The sequence below is a fragment of the Podarcis bocagei genome (genome assembly GCF_964188305.1).
Source record: "Podarcis bocagei genome assembly, chromosome: Z".
Lineage (NCBI taxonomy): Eukaryota > Metazoa > Chordata > Lepidosauria > Squamata > Lacertidae > Podarcis > Podarcis bocagei.
In genome coordinates this window covers 46,640,640-46,658,997 of record NC_138140.1, presented here as the reverse complement: position 1 = coordinate 46,658,997, position 18,358 = coordinate 46,640,640, and positions in this window count along the sequence as shown.

Genomic DNA, 18,358 nt, shown 5'->3' with positions numbered 1-18,358 from the left:
CCTCACATACTCAGCACAGCTAATATAAAAACATTTCAAAATGATGTAAAATTGATTTCTTAATAATTTGATTTTGAGAAAATGGAGGGGAGAGAGAGAAAAAGAAAAGAGGTTTTTAAAAGCTATACATTACTGAGCATAGACGCAAAAGCATCTTCTCAGCAAAGGCATCAAACATACAAAATTGGATCAGTAATGATGGGGGAGAAATGGAAAGTAAGTTCCCTCTGCCTCCCTTGAAGTTTCATTGAAACAAATAAATGTGTACAGAACAAGTGAGCTCTATAAAGCAATGTTGTTTATTTCTTAAGGCTGTTTAGGTCCCACCCTGCATCTCAATGGATCCTAGGATGGGAAAGTATAGAACAACAATCCCAACAGAGAATTCCTGGATGCCAAGATCCAGGTTGGGGCATGTATTATTTGATGACAGAACCCCAGCAGAGATTTGAAATCACAAAACATGCAGCAAACAAAAGCATGGAAATATCATTAAAATATGCCCTAGTGTGTTCATTCCAAACTCCCCCTCTTCCCCTAGCATAGAAAAAAGACCACCTGCTTGGTAAGTTAAAAATGATTTACAAACTGTCCAAAGGTTAGGTTCATGTGCTTCCCCATACATCAGTCAGAAAACACAGGCAATAAAACTTGGCTTAGTTACAGTGGTGAAATTTCCTAACTTTTTTGGATAGGAACACAAGACTGGCTTGTAAGAGCCAGGTGGTCTGAGTTTGGAGCAACCAGGTCAGACCTCTTTACACACTCAGCTTATCGGGTAGACTGCAGGAACAAAGGCTTAGTCCCTCCCAATGTGAGTTCAGCTTGGCAGCACAGCTTGCTTTATGTTCTTAATATCTCCATGCATTAATTAGACTTAAGCATGTTGGTTATACGAGCATGCTCTGCAAATCTTAAGGTTTGGAAATTATGTTATAGAGAAGGAAATATCAACAGACTGTCTCAGCTTGGACTGTGCCTAACTTGCTCACACGTACACACTATCACCCCATAGTTTGGTGGTTAAATGAGGGAGAATTGCCCCCCCCCCCCACAAAAAAACCCCTGAGATAATTTATGGCAAGAGGGTAAAACGGCTTGCAGCCAAAGCATCTGTCTCTCCTGCCCCACCCGTGAACACAATTTGATTAAAAGCACAGATGCTTTGAGAGTTTGATTTTTGTGAATGATAGTGCAAATAGACCTGCTCTTCACCTCCTGGACTAATTGTGCTGATCAGAACATAATTATCCTTCAGATATCACACTTCTCTTAATTTTGTGGGAAAGTGCCATTGCACTCATGCCTTGCTTGTCAGCTTCCCAGGGACATCTAATTGGTCACTGTGAGACAGGCCTTTGATCTAACCCAGCAGGGCTCTTCTTACATTCTTATGATCACAGGAACAACTGCATTGGTATCCCAGTCTGCATGAACCAGTCCTTAATGAATTCAGCCTTTTAGAGTGTGGCTGGGGAATGTGTAGTTCTTTGGGTGCCTTTAGGTTCCAACTCATGCATGGCTGCTGACCATGTTGGTTGGGATTGATGGGAGATGGAATCCCAAAACATTTGGAAGATTCCATGTTGCCTGATCCTGCTTTCTAAGGTCTGCAACTTAGCTTGGGCAATAGTGGTCTTCTTGGCCATAAGGTATTTCAACTTTACTCTTTAGATCTGGCTCCTGGCTTTGTCCCTCAGCTTTGGTTGTTGGTATGACTCCTCCCTCTATATTTTAACCCCCACCCTAACACAATTCCTGGCTCCATCTTGTTGGTTGTCTACATCTCACCGCCGACACACCCCTAGACGGTGCTGCCTAAGTGAATAATAAGAAGTATGGGTGCTACAGGCAAACTAGTCCTTGTACAGCCACAGCCTTGTAAATGAAGCTCATTATGCTGTAGTGAGGTTTGAAGGATCTGTCACATCAGATTTGGCTGGTGTGGGTGGTAACATGTCAAAGTTAATAGGTAACTGGAAGCTGGCACAGTGCCTGCTCCCATAATTGCATCTGGGTGTCTTATGAACATGCTTCTCCCCATTAAGCAAATAATTTCCACAGTCTCTGGGTAGAGGTACTGGAAATTATTAATCAAGTACCCAGGACCGAAGTCCCCATGGATCCAGTCACTGTCCTGGCTGGTTACTTAAAAGGCTTTTGAACTAGGTCAAGGAATGAAGCATTATTCTATTTTGTTGGCTCAGGGTAAATTACTGAGAGCAAAGCTATGGCTTCAGAAGGGAGCCCTTACCATTGATGTATGGTTTTTTGTGATGTGGAAATTACTTACAATGATGAAATGAACATCTTTCTTCCTGTTCTTTTTAAAATTTAAGATAATGTTTAGGAGCATAGGAAGCTGCCTTATACTGAGTCAGATCTTTGGCCCACCAAGGTCAGCAATGTTTGTGGAATTTCCTTCCTACAGAGGTGTTCCTGGCACCTGCATTATGTCATTTCCAGCATTCTCTGAAAATGTGCCTCTGCACACTGGCCTTTGACACCTTTCCAATATACATATGAGGACCCACTACTGATTGTAAGATTATTTCAGTAGATTTTGATGTATTTTCACATTGTTTTAACCCACCCAGAGACTACATGGTGAAGGGTTGGTGAGAAATCTAATAAACCAAAACAAGAAACAAACAAACAACAGAGATGCACTTTGCAGAAAGCTAGGGCTTTAACAGAGTTACAGAGTCTTTGTATCCCACACCCCAGAAAAGTGATTTGGATTATTTATGCTTTTCCAAGTTATGATATGTTGTAATGCTTGCATGCAATGCTTATTAAAGCAATACTTTGCAGCGGTGGTGTTGAAATGATCTCTTATCTGGCATGAGTTTTCAGCCATCTTTATAGGTTCCAGGATTGCACTTAAATCAAAGATGATGGTATAGATTTAGAAACATTTTCCTGGACTAATGTGTTCAATTCACTGTTCACTTTTGAAACGCTAACTTACTTTTTTTTTGCCAAGCCATCTATATTTACAGTTTTCCCCCCTGCTGATATTCATCTCACTCTAAAGTGCAATTATGTGGTGGGCTTGCTTTAAGCTTGTAAGCGCCAGAAAATCTTTATTGACCTTTCTGGGAGTAGAACCCAACTTGGGTTTAGCAACCGATAAATCTCCAGGTTGAAATACACCAGTTTAATCTTTGCTGTAATCAATTAAGGTCCCAGGTTGAATTGGTTAAGATTCTGCATGGATGAGGATTCACAGATGCCACTCTCTGAGCCATTTTAACATCCAGCAGAATAAACTGCACAAAGCTTTTCACCATCTAGAACTGTACACAGCCATAGTGGAAGCAGTGGAGAAGCTGCATTTGATTGCTTGCTTAAGGCAAGGGGGAAACCAACAACTTGCAATGGGGGGGTTTGCTGCACCTCAGATTGCTTTGTATCGCTGAGAGTGAGCCCCTTTGGAAACCAACTTGGATAGCTTTAAAATATGACTGGACAAATCAATGGACAAGGCTATCAATGGTTACTGGACAAGGTGGTTAGGTCCTGCTTCCCTGTTCGTAGACAGCAATGCTTCTGAATACCAAATGCTGAGAGGCATGAGAGGGGAGAGAGCTCTTGTGTTCGGGTCCTGCTTGCAGGTTTTGCCATAGGCATCTGGGCGGCCACTGTGAGAACAGGAAGCTGGACTAGATGGGACCCAGAAGGCTCTCTTGATGTTCTTGTTGTTGTTGTTTAGTCGTTTAGTCGTGTCCGACTCTTCGTGACCCCCTGGGCCAGAGCACGCCAGGCACTCCTGTCTTCCACTGCCTCCCACAGCTTGGTCAAACTCATGTTAGTAGCTTCGAGAGCACTGTCCAACCACCTCGTCCTCCGTCGTCCCCTTTTTGTGCCCTCCATCTTCCCCAACATCAGGGTCTTTTCCAGGGAGTCTTCTCTTCTCATGAGGCGGCCAAAGTATTGGAGCCTCAGCTTCAGGATCTGTCCTTCCAGTGAGCACTCGGGGCTGATTTCCTTAAGAATGGAGAGGTTTGATCTTCTTGCAGTCCATGGGACTCTCAAGAGTCTCCTCCAGCACCAGAATTCAAAAGCATCCATTCTTCAGCGATCAGCCTTCTTTATGGTCCAGCTCTCACTTCCATACATCACTACTGGGAAAACCATGGCTTTTACTATACAGACCTTCTTGGTGTTCTTACCAGGAGCCAATTTTTAAAACCAGGAGTGTCACAAGATTTCTAATCTGTGCATATGTGTGTGATGTCATTGGGTGAGGAGTGGATCATGCAGCACTTCCTTTTCATCATGCAACATGAGACTTTGCTCAGTCCGTCAGACTGCATTTGGGTCCTGTTTACAAACACTGAGAGGCATCATTGTAGACAGTGGTTCTCCTCCCACCCCCACCCCAGCTTAAGGAATGAACTGTGCAAGTGCAAAAAAGGGGGGGGGGGAGCCTGAAAAGAAATAAATGAAGACAGAGTTGAACTCTCCTCTATTATTAAACTGTTCGCCTAACCATTCACTAGAGCAGGTGACAGCAATGTAAAATTCAGAATTAAAAATAGATAAAACAGTTTGCAGTCACATGAATAGGGTGTGCCCTGAAAACACATACCTCCTCCCCCAGGTTTCAAAGGCCAGCATAAAGAGGTATGTCTTCAGCATTCACCGAAAAGCATATCGTGAAGGAGGCAGACGCAGAGTTGGACCGCATTGTCATGAGATGAAATGAATTTAAAAAAAATAATAGTGCTGGCATGGGAAGAAAGTGGGACAAGAATGAATAAATATATTTGCAAGGGGAAGAGAAATGTAGGGCATGGGGAAGACCAGGAGAAGGTGCTCACGGTGAAACATGCACTCACATTGCTGATGTGAGAAAAATCCAGGGAGAGATTCATCACATTCCCCCCCCCCCGATTTGACAATTTCCTGTTCTCAGTGCTGAATCAGCTTTGATACTGGCATGAAATAGAGTGAAGGTGAGGAAGCCTTTTCAGCTTGAGGGCCTCATTCCTTTCTAAGCAACCTTCTGGGGACCACATTCCCATGGCAGGTGGGCCTGGAGGCAAGAGCAGGCTGATAAATAAATATGAAACTTATGTTTCTACAGTACTCTGATTCTTAAACACACACAAACACATGCACACGTGCACAAACACACACACAACCTCACTATCCTCCATCCGATAAAGCAGAAAGCAAGATTAGAGATCAGTGACACATTCTAGAAGGGTGCAAATCAGGTGAGGCAGAGGGAGAAGGGTGTGGACAGGAGAGACTCTTGAGCAGAAGTGCACTGGTTTGGAGTCACTTAAATACTTATTTCTGCCATCAGGTCCTAGCAGGGTCCGTGTCTCCAGCATCTTAGAGCTGCCCAATCAGCATAAAAGGAGAGCTTTATAGCCACTGAGAATAAGTGTTTTCATGCTTTATGCCTTTCAAAGCTATTCAGAGCCCAAGGATGTGAAACAGTCCCTGAAGATTGGCTCCTAGGGTCACTGGAGAAGGCACACAGGAAGAACACTGAGGAGCTGTTCTGCATGCCCCAAAACATTTTGGAACACTTGAAACCTTCAGTTTCAAGAGAATGGGGTTCAAGTTCTCTTATGTACTATGGAAAGCACAACTTAATCTACTCTGGAAGAAGAGATTCTGAGCACTCCAAATTATTTATACAAGCGTAGAAGATAGTAAATCCAGTTAAAAGGCAATACATGGAGATCTGCATTGATGGCTGCACTGCATCCCTTAATTTTTATAACTATTGTATAGTTTTAACATTATTGCATAACCATACAATGTTTTATAGTCTTAGAAGTGATCATGGGTGTGAGGAGTTATGGCTGTGACTATCATGAAGGGATCTTGGACTTCGGAATTTTTCACTCCCCTACTGGTCCCAAGAGTGAGATAGAGAGGATAAAGATTCCCCACTCCTATCACAGACTAAACTTTTTATTTCATCTTTAAAATACAGTCATACCTCAGGATAAATAGTGTGTTACTTCCGGGTTTCGCCGCTCACGCATGCGCAGACGGTCAAAATGACATCATGCACATGTGGAGCGGATCCCGTTCGCATCCTGAGGTGCCACTGTACCGTACTTTTCCATGTATAGCACACTCCCATGTATAAGACGCCCCCTATTTTGGAGGACTAAAATGGGGAGAGATTGCCCAGAGTTGTTGAGCTTTTTTTTTTTTTACGGAGGATTGCACAGTTGTTGAGCTTTATTTAAGGAGGGGGGTTTGCCAGAAATCACTCACCCGCATGGCCGACGCTAACACTTGCATGCGTTGCAACTGCTTCCTAACGTCTGTCCCCTTGCCGGCAGAAGCTGCCTATTGCCCACCCAATTGCTGCAGCAACACCCAATCAACACCACCCCTTGCCACAGACACCAATAACACACTGCAGACCATCTCCGGCTTGCTGCATCAACCAGTCCCACGTCCCCCCTGGGCACTACCCATGTATAAGATGACCCCATTTTTTAAACATTATTTTTCAGTAAAAAAAACCTAGTCTTATACATGGAAAAGTATGATAGATAAACTTCCATCCAAGGTTCAAAATATGCATTCTTTCTGCCTTATGAGTACTACTCAAGTGTATTAAAGTAATGGTTTTCCCACACACACTCAATTAACAGGGTAGTAGCTGTTTGCTAATTGTTTAAACTCAATCCAATTTACGCTGCTGTCAAAACAATTAATTTTTAGCAAGAGCCAATAATTATGAATTAATCAGACACCACTGAATTTTCCCCCTACAGTGATCATTAATTCCTGTTAACATTAGAGGCAATAACAGTGCTAGTGTTGACATTGTTTTTATTCATTTTGCCAGCAATTTCATGAAGGTGTAATGGACTACTCTCACTCCTGCCACATTGACACTGTGTTAGAGTTGCTTCTTCTCAGGAACACAGGGGTAAACAGAGCCTTATACCAAATTATATTGCTGGCTCGTCTTATTGTAGGTCTTTGCATGTCCAGCCCAGGTGAACCGGAATCTGGAAGGGGTAAAATAAATGGACATGACAACTGCCTGGGATTTAAATTGGCCACAACTTTTTTGATTTCAGATGTAGGTAAGCCTTTGGCATAAGCATTGGGAGTGTATCCCTCTCAGCCCCCTGCTGGGAGTCTGAGGTATGACAGGGTCTGTTTGGGAGGTACAGTCATACCTCATGTTACGTTTGCTTCATGTTGCATTCTTTCAACCTGGAAGTACCAGAAAGGGTTACATCCGGGTTTTGCCGCTCACGCATGCATAGAAGTGCCAAATCGCACCATGCACTTGTGCAGATACGGCACTTCAGGTTGCTCTCTTTTCATGTTGGGAGCGGGCCTCCGGAACAGATCCTGTTCGCAACCAGAGGTACCACTGTACGTCCATTGGAAAAAACAGGTTTACACAGATGGCCCCCCAAACACTGAGGGAAGCTCTATGGCCTGCTAGCCCTATGCAACTGACTCTTTGGACAGAGTCTTTCCTCCAGATCCTTCTAAGGGTGTACCCTGTTATTGCTGAGCCACCACTTCACCCCCACCCCAATTGGATGAAAGAACAAGGCCTAAACCGCCAAAGTTATGACTAGTGCTATGGGGAAGGGAAAACCTGCAGCTCAGGGGATTCCCAGCCCCAAATACAGCAACCGTCAAATGACAGCAAAGCCCTCTAGGCTGAAAAGGAAATGGTTGAAGCCATAAAAAACTATTGAAGGGAGGGTTCAGAGTGGGTGACACTTCTGGCCAACTGAACTCCAATGCGCAGGATCGGCCGGGATAAATAGCTGGCAAATGGACTTGCCTGAAGCCTGCGACCCTCAGGTCCACCTGCCAGGCCACGACCCCTGATCACTGCGAATTGGCTCATTCAAATATTTGGGTTTGGCGGGAACCAGTGAGCCTCTGCAGTGGCCAAGGGGGATGCCACAATGGCTCAGCATGGTGTGGCGCAGTGGGGGGAGCTGGAGGAGGCACTGGGTCAGCCTGCAACTGCCACTCACTGAGGAAGGGAGGTAAATGGCCATTTGACTCAACTTATAACAATATACTAATAACAGGAACAACAGCAGCGGCAAGAACACCCGGACCCATTTTTCCAGTTTGGTCTTTCCTTCTCCAATTACCTGCTGAGAAAGGCATGTTTTAATCAGCCACATAAAATTCTATAGATATAAAGCCAGGCACACCTTGATAGGAAGTTTCACAAACAAGGAGCCACCACTGAAATGGCCCTCCCATAGTACTCCAAACCACATACTTCATCCCATGCAGGGAACACCAAGAGGGCTTCATTTGCTGATCTTACATTTTACTGGTAGGTTGGTATGGAATACACAACACATTTTCAGAATTGGGTGCCCTTGGGGGGGGGGGGGAAGTGCTACATTTTGATCTAAGTTGTATCATTGATCTAGCAAGCACTTTTTGGGAACAGTGTAAGGCAGCCATCTCTTACTCTGTCAGCACAGAGAAAAGGAGAAACTTATTTAACAGGAAGGAAGGGAATGTGGGAAAATTCAGAGCCAATGGCAGGCATAACTACATGCACACTGACTGGTTTTAAGTAAGATATCAGACAGGTAAAACTGTCTGAGGACAAACAAAGTATTTGTTACAATTATGAGCTCATAATGCCTAAATGATTCCACATGTAAAAAAGGGCATCATTTAAATTTTTGAGCTATTCAAAGAAAATGCATGGAATTCAAATGACATCTGTCCTATGGTGCCCTCTCCAAGGCAAACTTTGCTTATTGGTTTTCTGAATAGGTACTCATTATGTTCCATGTAGGATGGATATAAGATGCTGCCATGTCAATCAAACCTTGGAGACTGATGTTCATTTTTCAATATTGCTTGATTGCATCTCTCCTGTCTACACAAGCCCACACATCTGCATGCTCCCTGGAAATGAATAGTTGTCAAAAGAACAAAACATGTATTATCCGTGCTCTACACTGACTTTCACAATGCTGAATAAAATAACAAAGAGAGACTCTGAATTGCATGACAGTTTCGGGGGGGAGGGGGGAAGCCACATCAGAAGGACTGAAAGAGGATGAAAAACATAATGCTTTACTTGAAGAAGACGTGAAGCTGCTATTTCAAATGTAAGGACCTTAATGATGTGTAAGGAAAGGAGGAAAAGTTTGTTCCAGTAGGAAGATTGGAGGGATTTTTTTTGGGGGGGGGACTTCAGGGGAGACAATATTTTTGCTGGATTGTGCACAAAAGTTCAAGCGTTTCTCCAGACTACACACACAAAATTGAAACTGCCAAGAAATTTTGGACAGTGCCTTATCATTCAGTGAGTCCATCTAGGTCAGTTTCATGCACATTGATTAGCAGTACATCTCTTTGGCTTCAGACATAAGTCTTTTCCCTACCCTTCCTGGAGATACCAGAAATTTATTTACCTGTTTAAATAAAATTTCTATATCGCTTGGTTGTAAAACAAACAAACAAAAACAAACAAACAAACTTCAAAGCAGTTTCCAAAAAAGAATGAAACAACTAAATATCAGCAAAAAAGTTATATATATATATATATATATATATATATATATATATATATATATATATACCTTCAGGAAATAGTTAAAATCAATGTTAAACAGTTGTTGTGGCAGCTCAGCCAGCACCACCCTTTTCCCGTATTCCATTGGCAGTGAGTGTATATAGGGGGCGCCGGTGGGGGACACTGATGCGCAATAGAATATCCCTACAGCGGTACCTCGTGTTACATACTTAATCCATTCCAGAGGTCCGTTTTTAACCCAAAACCACTGGTAACATGAGGCGCACTTTCTCTAATGGAGCCTCCCGCTGCTGCCATGCCTCTGGAGCACGACTTCTGCTCACATCCTGGGGCAAAGGTCGCAACAAGGGGCATCCACTTCCGGGTTAGCGGAGCATGTAACCCACAGCATTTGTAAGGGGGACGGTACGTAACACGAGATACCACTGTATTTTCATCTAAGGAATGTTAGAGGGTGTGGCATTGTAGTGGGAACTGAGGAAGAAACCACAGGCCTCACCTCACTTCATGGAAGCCATCATACTGTAAATGGCAGCTGGGTGTCTCCCTATCTGTTGACTGTTCAGATGGAAAACAACTGCAATTCATTGTGTTTATTCAGTGAGTGAACTATACTGTGTTGGAATGAGACAAAACCATACTTAGGGAAGACCCATTGAAATCACTGGGACTTAAAATGAAGGAACTGGTATGATTCCCATTTGCATGGAATGACTTATTTGGTGTGGCAACACCTGTACTTTGGAACTCCCTGCCTATCGATATTAGGCAGGCATCACCAATGTGCTCTTTTAGACACCTGAAAATTTTCATTTTGATGGACCTACACAGAAACATGACACAGTTACATACGTTCTTAAATTAGGTTCAGATGCTTTCATTGGTTTTTATTATTATATAAAAAAACCACAGCTTTGAGATATATTTTTAGTGCATATTTGATTGTATATTTTTAAAAAAATCAAAGAAGCGTTTGCCACCCTTTGGGATATAAAATATGCAAATAAGATAGCAGGCAGAGGACACAGCATTGGTTGCCCTTTCTGTAATAAGTCTTTTGCCATGACCTCCTGGTTTGGCTCCAAATGCACCTTAATGTGTGAAGTAACCGTTATGCGTGTCAAAAGCCAAAACCTCAGGGAGACAACTGTCACTGCTAAGGGCAAAAGAGAAAGCTGCATTTCATTCAGTGTGCAGAGCTTTGAATGTGCAAGAACTTAATTGCAGACTTAACTCCACCAGTCCCCCGCCTCTTCTGCGCTGCTTCCCCACAGCACAAAACATTCATTATTAGATTTTCTTTTAACACCAAGATATTCAGAACACTATTTTATTTTCCCTCCTTAGCAATCGTCAGTTACTGGTGCTAAAACCACCAGCATCCCCACCCCACCCAAAACAACAACAACAACCCAAGCTGAGGTTTTTACTTCATTTTACATTAATGGCCAACAGCCCCCCCCCCTTTTCTGCTGAAAATTCTCCCCCACCTCCTTTTCTCATTAAGCCACAGGTTCCACCAGACATAGAAGATCAGGGGGTGAGAAGAGAGAAGGCAGGAGAAATAAAAACACAGAGAGAAAAGTCCTGCAGAGCACAATGACAAGGTCAGGCTGATAGCTGGTGATTTGAAGGAACAGAATATCTGTCTTAGACAACAAAGTCAGTGTGGCTTGGAGGGGAGGGGTGGTCGCTTCTCATCAGGCTGGGGGACAAAGGCAGTCTTCACTGTTTATATTGCTGTATCTCTCTCTCTCTCTCTCTCTCTCTCTCTCTCTCTCTCTCTCTCTTCTCTCTCTCTCTCTCTCTCTCTCTCTCTCTCTCTCTCTCTCTTGTGCTATTTCTCTAGAAAAAGAGGTGCCGGAACTCACCATGAATGCCTTCCTTGTTCTTTTATAATGGCAATAGCGCTCACCTGAGAGGTGCCAGAAATGTGTTCCGGTGAGTTCTGGCTGAAAAAAGCCCTGATATATTTCCAAGAAATATACCGTAAGGACATTGGAAGAGCCTACTGGATCAAGCCAACTTCCCATCTAGCCCAGCGTTATGTTCTCACAGGTGGCCAACCAGATGCCTGTGGGAAACCAACAAATGGTACCTTAGTGCAACAGCACTCTCAACACCTATGGTTTCCAGCAACCAGCATTCAGAACATCGCTGCCTCTGGCCAAGAGTGGACCTTGCCAATTTGCTAGAGGATCTGGGTGCTGGTGTGGGTTGTCAGAGCAGCCCCGAAGAGCCCCCTACCAAGATGGCAGCAGTGCTGGTGGATAGTTTGTGCAGCAGGGCTCCCTATAACAACCCCACTTATTTGTCTTTCCTCCTGCTCCCCCCCCCCCGGTAACTGATGAACATTAGGCGAGACTCTTAATTTAGCACAGCCAAGTCACATTTCCTTGGTTGCTTTCTTACCTTGACCAATTTCTAGTGCAAATGCACATGTTTACCCCAGACAGCAAGGACCTTTGACTTAAGTGGCACTTACTTTCAAGTAAAGTGTGCACTGGGGTGCCACCTCCAAGTTAATGCTTTTCTACCAGCACCTTGTCAGAAGTAACAAAAAGGAAAGTGAGGTATTGTCAGAAGTTATTGCCTCTGTCTTCCAGATTTGGTACACCAGTCTGGTGTACCAACATTATGGGAGTACAGCCCATTGAACTTGGTGAGATTTACTTTTGAGTAGATATTTATAGGATTGTGATGTTATATCCTATAAGAATCATTTGTGATGGTTGAATTACATCAGGTCCCCCCCCCCCGGAGATTGGGGGTGGGGATTGCTGATACATCTCCTTGCCAAGGGCACAAGGGAGCCTAGGTACACCTTTGCCTCTGACTGTGCAGACAAAGCATAGTCATCTAAACTAGTGGCCATTGATGGCCCTACCCCCATGAATTTGTTGAATTCTCTTTGAAAGCCATCCAGGTTGGTTGCCATCACTGCCTCCTGTAGGACAAGTTATATAGTTTATGCACTGCATGAAGAAATACTTTTTATCTGTCCTGGGGGTGTCCAGGAGCTCTAGTGTTATCAAGGAGAAAAATTGTTCTCTATTCACTTTCTCCTTGCCATGCATAATTTCATGAGCTTCTATCATGTCACTTCTTACTCTTCTTTTTGCTAAACTAAGAAGTCACAAATGCTGCTGTCTTTCCTCATGGGAGAGTCACTCCAATGATCAATTTTGTTGCCATTTCCTGAACCTTTTTTTACTTGCGAAAACCATTTCTGAGGTGAGAACCATGCACAGTATTCCTAATGCAGTTGCACTGTTGATTTGCCTAATAGTGTTACGATATCTGCAGATATTAAATTATCTTTTGTGAGCTGTAGCAAGGAAGTGGACTGGATGAGGGCCAAAAATATGTGCTTTAATCCTAGGAAGATGGAGGCTCTTTGGGTGGGTGACTCCCATGTTTGATATATTGACAAGTTCTGGATGGGGTTACAAAGTCCTAAGCAACTTAGGTCCAAGATATCTCAGGGATAGCCCAAACCCTTATATCCCAGCTCAATCATTGAAATCATCTGCAGGAGCATCATTGATTGTTCCCCAAGTTAGTGAGGCTTGTTTGACAATGAGAAACCCAAGCTTTTTTGTGTTATTGGCTCAATCCTGTGGAATACTTTGCCAATAAAATCATAGAATTGTAGAACTGCAGAAGTGGAAGGGATCACAAGGATCCTCTAGTCCAGGCATCCCTGATCTGTTCAAGAAAATTGGAGATATGAAAGGGACATTTCGTACAAAGATTACCATAATAAAGGACAAAAGTGGTAAGGACCTAACAGAAGCAGAAGACATCAAGAAGAGTGGCAAGAATACACAGAGGAACTATACCAGAAAGAAACAGATGTCTCGTATACCCCAGGTAGTGTGGTTGCTGACCTTGAGCCAGACATCCTGGAGAGTGAAGTCAAATGGGCCTTAGAAAGCACTGCAAATAACAAGGCCAGTGGAAGTGATGATATTCCAGCTGAACTACTTAAAATTTTAAAAGATGATGCTGTTAAGGTGCTACACTCAATATGCCAGCAAGTTTGGAAAACTCAGCAGTGGCCAGAGGATTGGAGAAGATCAGTCTACATCCCAATCCCAAAGAAGGGCAGTGCCAAAGAATGCTCCAACTACCACACAATTTCACTCATTTCACACGCTAGCAAGGTTATGCTTAAAATTCTACAAGGAAGGCTCAAGCAGTATATGGACCAAGAACTCCCAGAAGTGCAAGCTGGATTTAGAAGAGGCAGAGGAACCAGAGACCAAATTGCAAACATGCGCTGGATTATGGAGAAAGCTAGAGAGTTCCAGAAAGACATCTACTTTTGCTTCATTGACAATGCAAAAGCCTTTGACTGTGTCGACCACAGCAAACTATGGCAAATCCTTAAAGAAATGGGAGTGCCTGATCACCTCATCTGTCTCCTGAGAAAACTCTATGTGGGACAAGAAGCTACAGTTAGAACTGGATATGGAACAACTGATTGGTTCAAAATTGGGAAAGGAGTACGGCAAGGCTGTATATTGTCTCCCTGCTTATTTAACTTATATGCAGAATTCATCATGCGAAAGGCTGGGCTGGATGAATCCCAAGCCAGAATTAAGATTGCCGGAAGAAATATAAACAACCTCAGATATGCAGATGACACAACCTTGATGGCAGAAAGTGAGGAGGAATTCATAGAATCATAGAATCATAGAGTTGGAATAGACCACAAGGGCCATCGAGTCCAACCCCCTGCCAAGCAGGTAACACCATCAATTAAAGAACCTTTTAATGAGGGTGAAAGAGGAGAGCGCAAAATATGGTCTGAAGCTCAACATCAAAAAAACGAAGATCATGGCCACTGGGCCCATCACTTCCTGGCAAATAGAAGGGGAAGAAATAGAGGCAGTGAGAGATTTTATTTTCTTGGGCTCCATGATCACTGCAGATGGTGACAGCAGTCACGAAATTAAAAGACGCCTGCTCTTTGGGAGAAAGGCGATGGCAAACCTACACAGCATCTTAAAAAGCAGAGACATCACCTTGCCAACAAAGGTCTGTATAGTTAAAGCCATGGTTTTCCCAGTAGTGATGTATGGAAGTGAGAGCTGGACCATAAAGAAGGCTGATCGCCGAAGAATTGATGCTTTTGAATTATGGTGCTGGAGGAGACCCTTGAGAGTCCCATGGACTGCAAGAAGATCAAACCTCTCCATTCTTAAGGAAATTAGCCCTGAGTGCTCACTGGAAGGACAGATCGTGAAGCTGAGGCTCCAATACTTTGGCCACCTCATGAGAAGAGAAGACTCCCTGGAAAAGACCCTGATGTTGCGAAAGATTGAGGCCACAAGAAGAAGGGGACGATAGAGGACGAGATGGATGGACAGTGTTCTCGAAGCTACAAACATGAGTTTGACCAAACTGCGGGAGGCAGTGGAAGACAGGCGTGCCTGGCGTGCTCTGGTCCATGGGGTCACGAATAGTCAGACACGACTAAACGACTAAACAACAACATTATATTGAATGGCTGTACTCTGAGCAGGACTAACAATGACAACTACTCACAGCTTGTTTACTGACATTTGCAATAAGACCTGATCCACCAATATATGTTGATGACATCATCAGAGTAGTATGAGAAGGACCACAGAAATTGCAACTGTCTCACTCCATGTGTAAACCAACTTAGATCTGCATTGATCCTGGCCAGCCATAAGCCATGACAACACATTACCAGCCTGTGCTCTCTGATAGTCCACTATGCTAATCTAAGGGGTGTGCATGTATTTCTGTTTTAAATAGAGACTTCAGGGCTTTTTTAATGGTAAAGAAAGCCTCCTTTTGGTTTTCAGGGTGTAACCTCAGTCTGAAATCTGAGTTGAAATATGTGACTCTTGAATTATGAATGCATGAATATTCTACAATAAATTAACTGTGGGGAAACTGAACTGTTGAGATGTGGCATGCTTATGAGCCTATGACAAGCTTAATTAACATCAGTGGAGTACATGAAAGAAGCAAGAATTGGGTCAGAGAAGAAAGCAGTTAGAAAACTGCCCCACCACCACCACTTCATGCCAGTGGCTTTGCATATTCCCAACCAGATGCCCTTGGAAATAGGAGGTTGCCTGCATTTAAATTGCTACCACTTGTGTAATCAGGATACATAGGTGCTAGGACAGCTTTAGGGACCGAGCCAGCCCAAAGCATTTACTGCCTGAAGCAAGGAATGAGAGGTGTAGTAGTCTGGAGTCACAGGGAGTTACTATATCTGCAGCAGGGTCCCAGTCTCCAGCATCCCAGAGCACCCAGCTCCATAAACAGGGAACTTCTTAGCAGTCAAGAAGAAGTCTTCTCATGTTTTGTGATGATTGGAGCCAATTAGAGTGAAAGGAGGTGAATCATTGCCTGATGATTGGATCCCAGGGTCATGCTGCAGAAAGTGCACTGAAGAGTTGTTCTGTATGCTGCGAAGCTAAGGCTTTAGGAATGCTGAAAATACAAAGTGCATCATTTTCAAGAGAATGGTTTAAGGTCTGTTACATACAATGGAACTTCAAGGATAACACAACTTCAGTCATTCCAAAAGAATCAATTGGAGCACTCCAAATGTTAAGCATTAAAAGATTATTGTATAATCTTGGAAGGTTTTATAATCTAAGAGGTGGGCATGGCTCTGATGGATCATGAAGCAACCCTGTGCTTCTGAATGTGACAATAAACTACTACAACGGACAATGTTGTTATGAGTTTGTGGATGCATTGCTTCCCCTAAATTCCTGGGTCTAGTGAGTGTTGGAGTTTAATCAATGCTTGGAACATTAAAATGGGCTGCCAGACACTGAATTTAGCAGTGTCAAAAATAAAGGCCAAACCAGCTTTTCCATGCTCAGGAAATCACCTGGGAGATGTGGTGTCATTAGAAGAAAACAAAGACAGGGTGGTGGGCTATCAGCAAAGCAAAGACTCTGTGCCAGCCAGCAAATGGGGGGAGACCCCTCTTAGATAGTGAACAGAAACAAAAGGGAAGTAGTTGGTTTAGGATTTTGGTTGGTTGTGGTGTGATTGAGAGGAAAAAAGTGTCAGTCTGTTTAATGCAGCAAGTTGGAGAGCAGGGTCAGAGCATGATGTGGGCTGCCTATTTGAGCTGAAGGCTGCAGCTGTGGGAGAGAGGTGACCCTCTTGGAGTGTATTGCTGGAAGCCCCTCCATCATTGGCTCATGTTGTATATATGTGTAAATAAACCATATACTGTATCATAAAGACAACACAGAGCAAATGTGTGAAAGTAGGTTGCAGGATACAGCACAGCATCTGTGTAGGTTATACTCTTTTATCACCTTCTACCCCAGGTAAAAGACATAATAAAAATGAAGGATTCAGCCAAAGTCAAGAATGCACACACACACACACACCCCAAAGAGGGGGAAAATGGAGAAATTAAATGCATTCCTTAACAGACTAATGAAAAGGTTTTAAAGAGGAGTTGGTTTATTTATTAGGAGTTATATAAAAAGCTAGTAAAGCAACTGCATAACACATACTTTGTGCATTTTTTAAAAAAAAACATAAACCCACATCTGGAGACCAATAGGAGATTTACCATTTTCTTAGGAGGCAATTATGTACTTAGTAAACTGTTTTGCAGTTTTATGACTTTGGGATTTGCAGATATGAATGCTTTCCTTGGGAACTTCTGTGAAGAAGGAACATCTAATAAGACTTCAGTTGGTATTAAAAAGAATCTAGCTCTCTTGTTTATCACTTTTATTTAAAACAATTGTGAGTTTTCTTGTTTTATCAACAGATTGGGATGCTTTGGGTATGTGTGTATGTTTGTGAGTGTTTTAGATAAGGACTTAAGCTCATCTGCTCTGTGCCCAATTCTCAGGCCTAACAAGAGCCCTTGGACCAGATGCTGGAAACAAACAGAATGAACCAGATGGATCCACACATCTTCCTCCAGCTTCCCAGCAAAGCTCACAAATATATCCCACTTATATTAAGCAGGGTTTTTTTCTTTTCTTACTAGAACTTTATGCTTTCAAGAAGATTTCTATTGTACATTACCAATTGTCGAGAGTGATAATAATATTGCTGCAAATTTAGCCTTCCATTCTTCCTTACTAGATTTTCGGAGTTTTCTAGTCAACTTTGCATTTCCTCTACTTATTAATAGGCACTATAAATTCAAAAGTAGAAGCTTATATTTTACTTCCTTTATTATCACAGAAGCTGGTTTGCTATGGCTTTACAGTTTGCATTTGGCATATAAAGTTTTTATTGCCCTTTTCCTTACTGGCATCAGGTACAGTACAATAAAATAAACATAGATGCAATGTCAAATGATGTCTTTATTTAAGTGAGTGAAAAAAGGGAGGGGGTATTTTCTTCTTTGCTTGAGGAGCCTCAGATCTATACAGTGGTACCTTGGTTTAAGAACAGCTTAGTTTATGAACAACTTGGATTAAGAACGCTGCAAACCCAGAAGTAGGTGTTTTGGTTTGTGAACTTTGCCTTGGAAGCAGAACATGTTCCACTTCCTGTTGAGTGTGTTCCATTTGTAAATTAAGTCCCCACTGTTATGGGAAAGCATGCTGTGGTTTAAGAACGGACTTCCGGAACGGATTAAGTTTGTAAACCAAGGTACCACTCTATTACATTGCACCCAAGGCAGTAAGCCAAGGGTGAGAAACATTTTTTGGCCTGAAGCCTGCATTCACTCCCCAGCAGACTAATGTCTACAAAAATCATACACAGAATTTCTCTGCTGCTACTCCAGCAAATAGGCTTAATAATGTTATCATTTTGGGGGGATGACAACTACCTTAAACC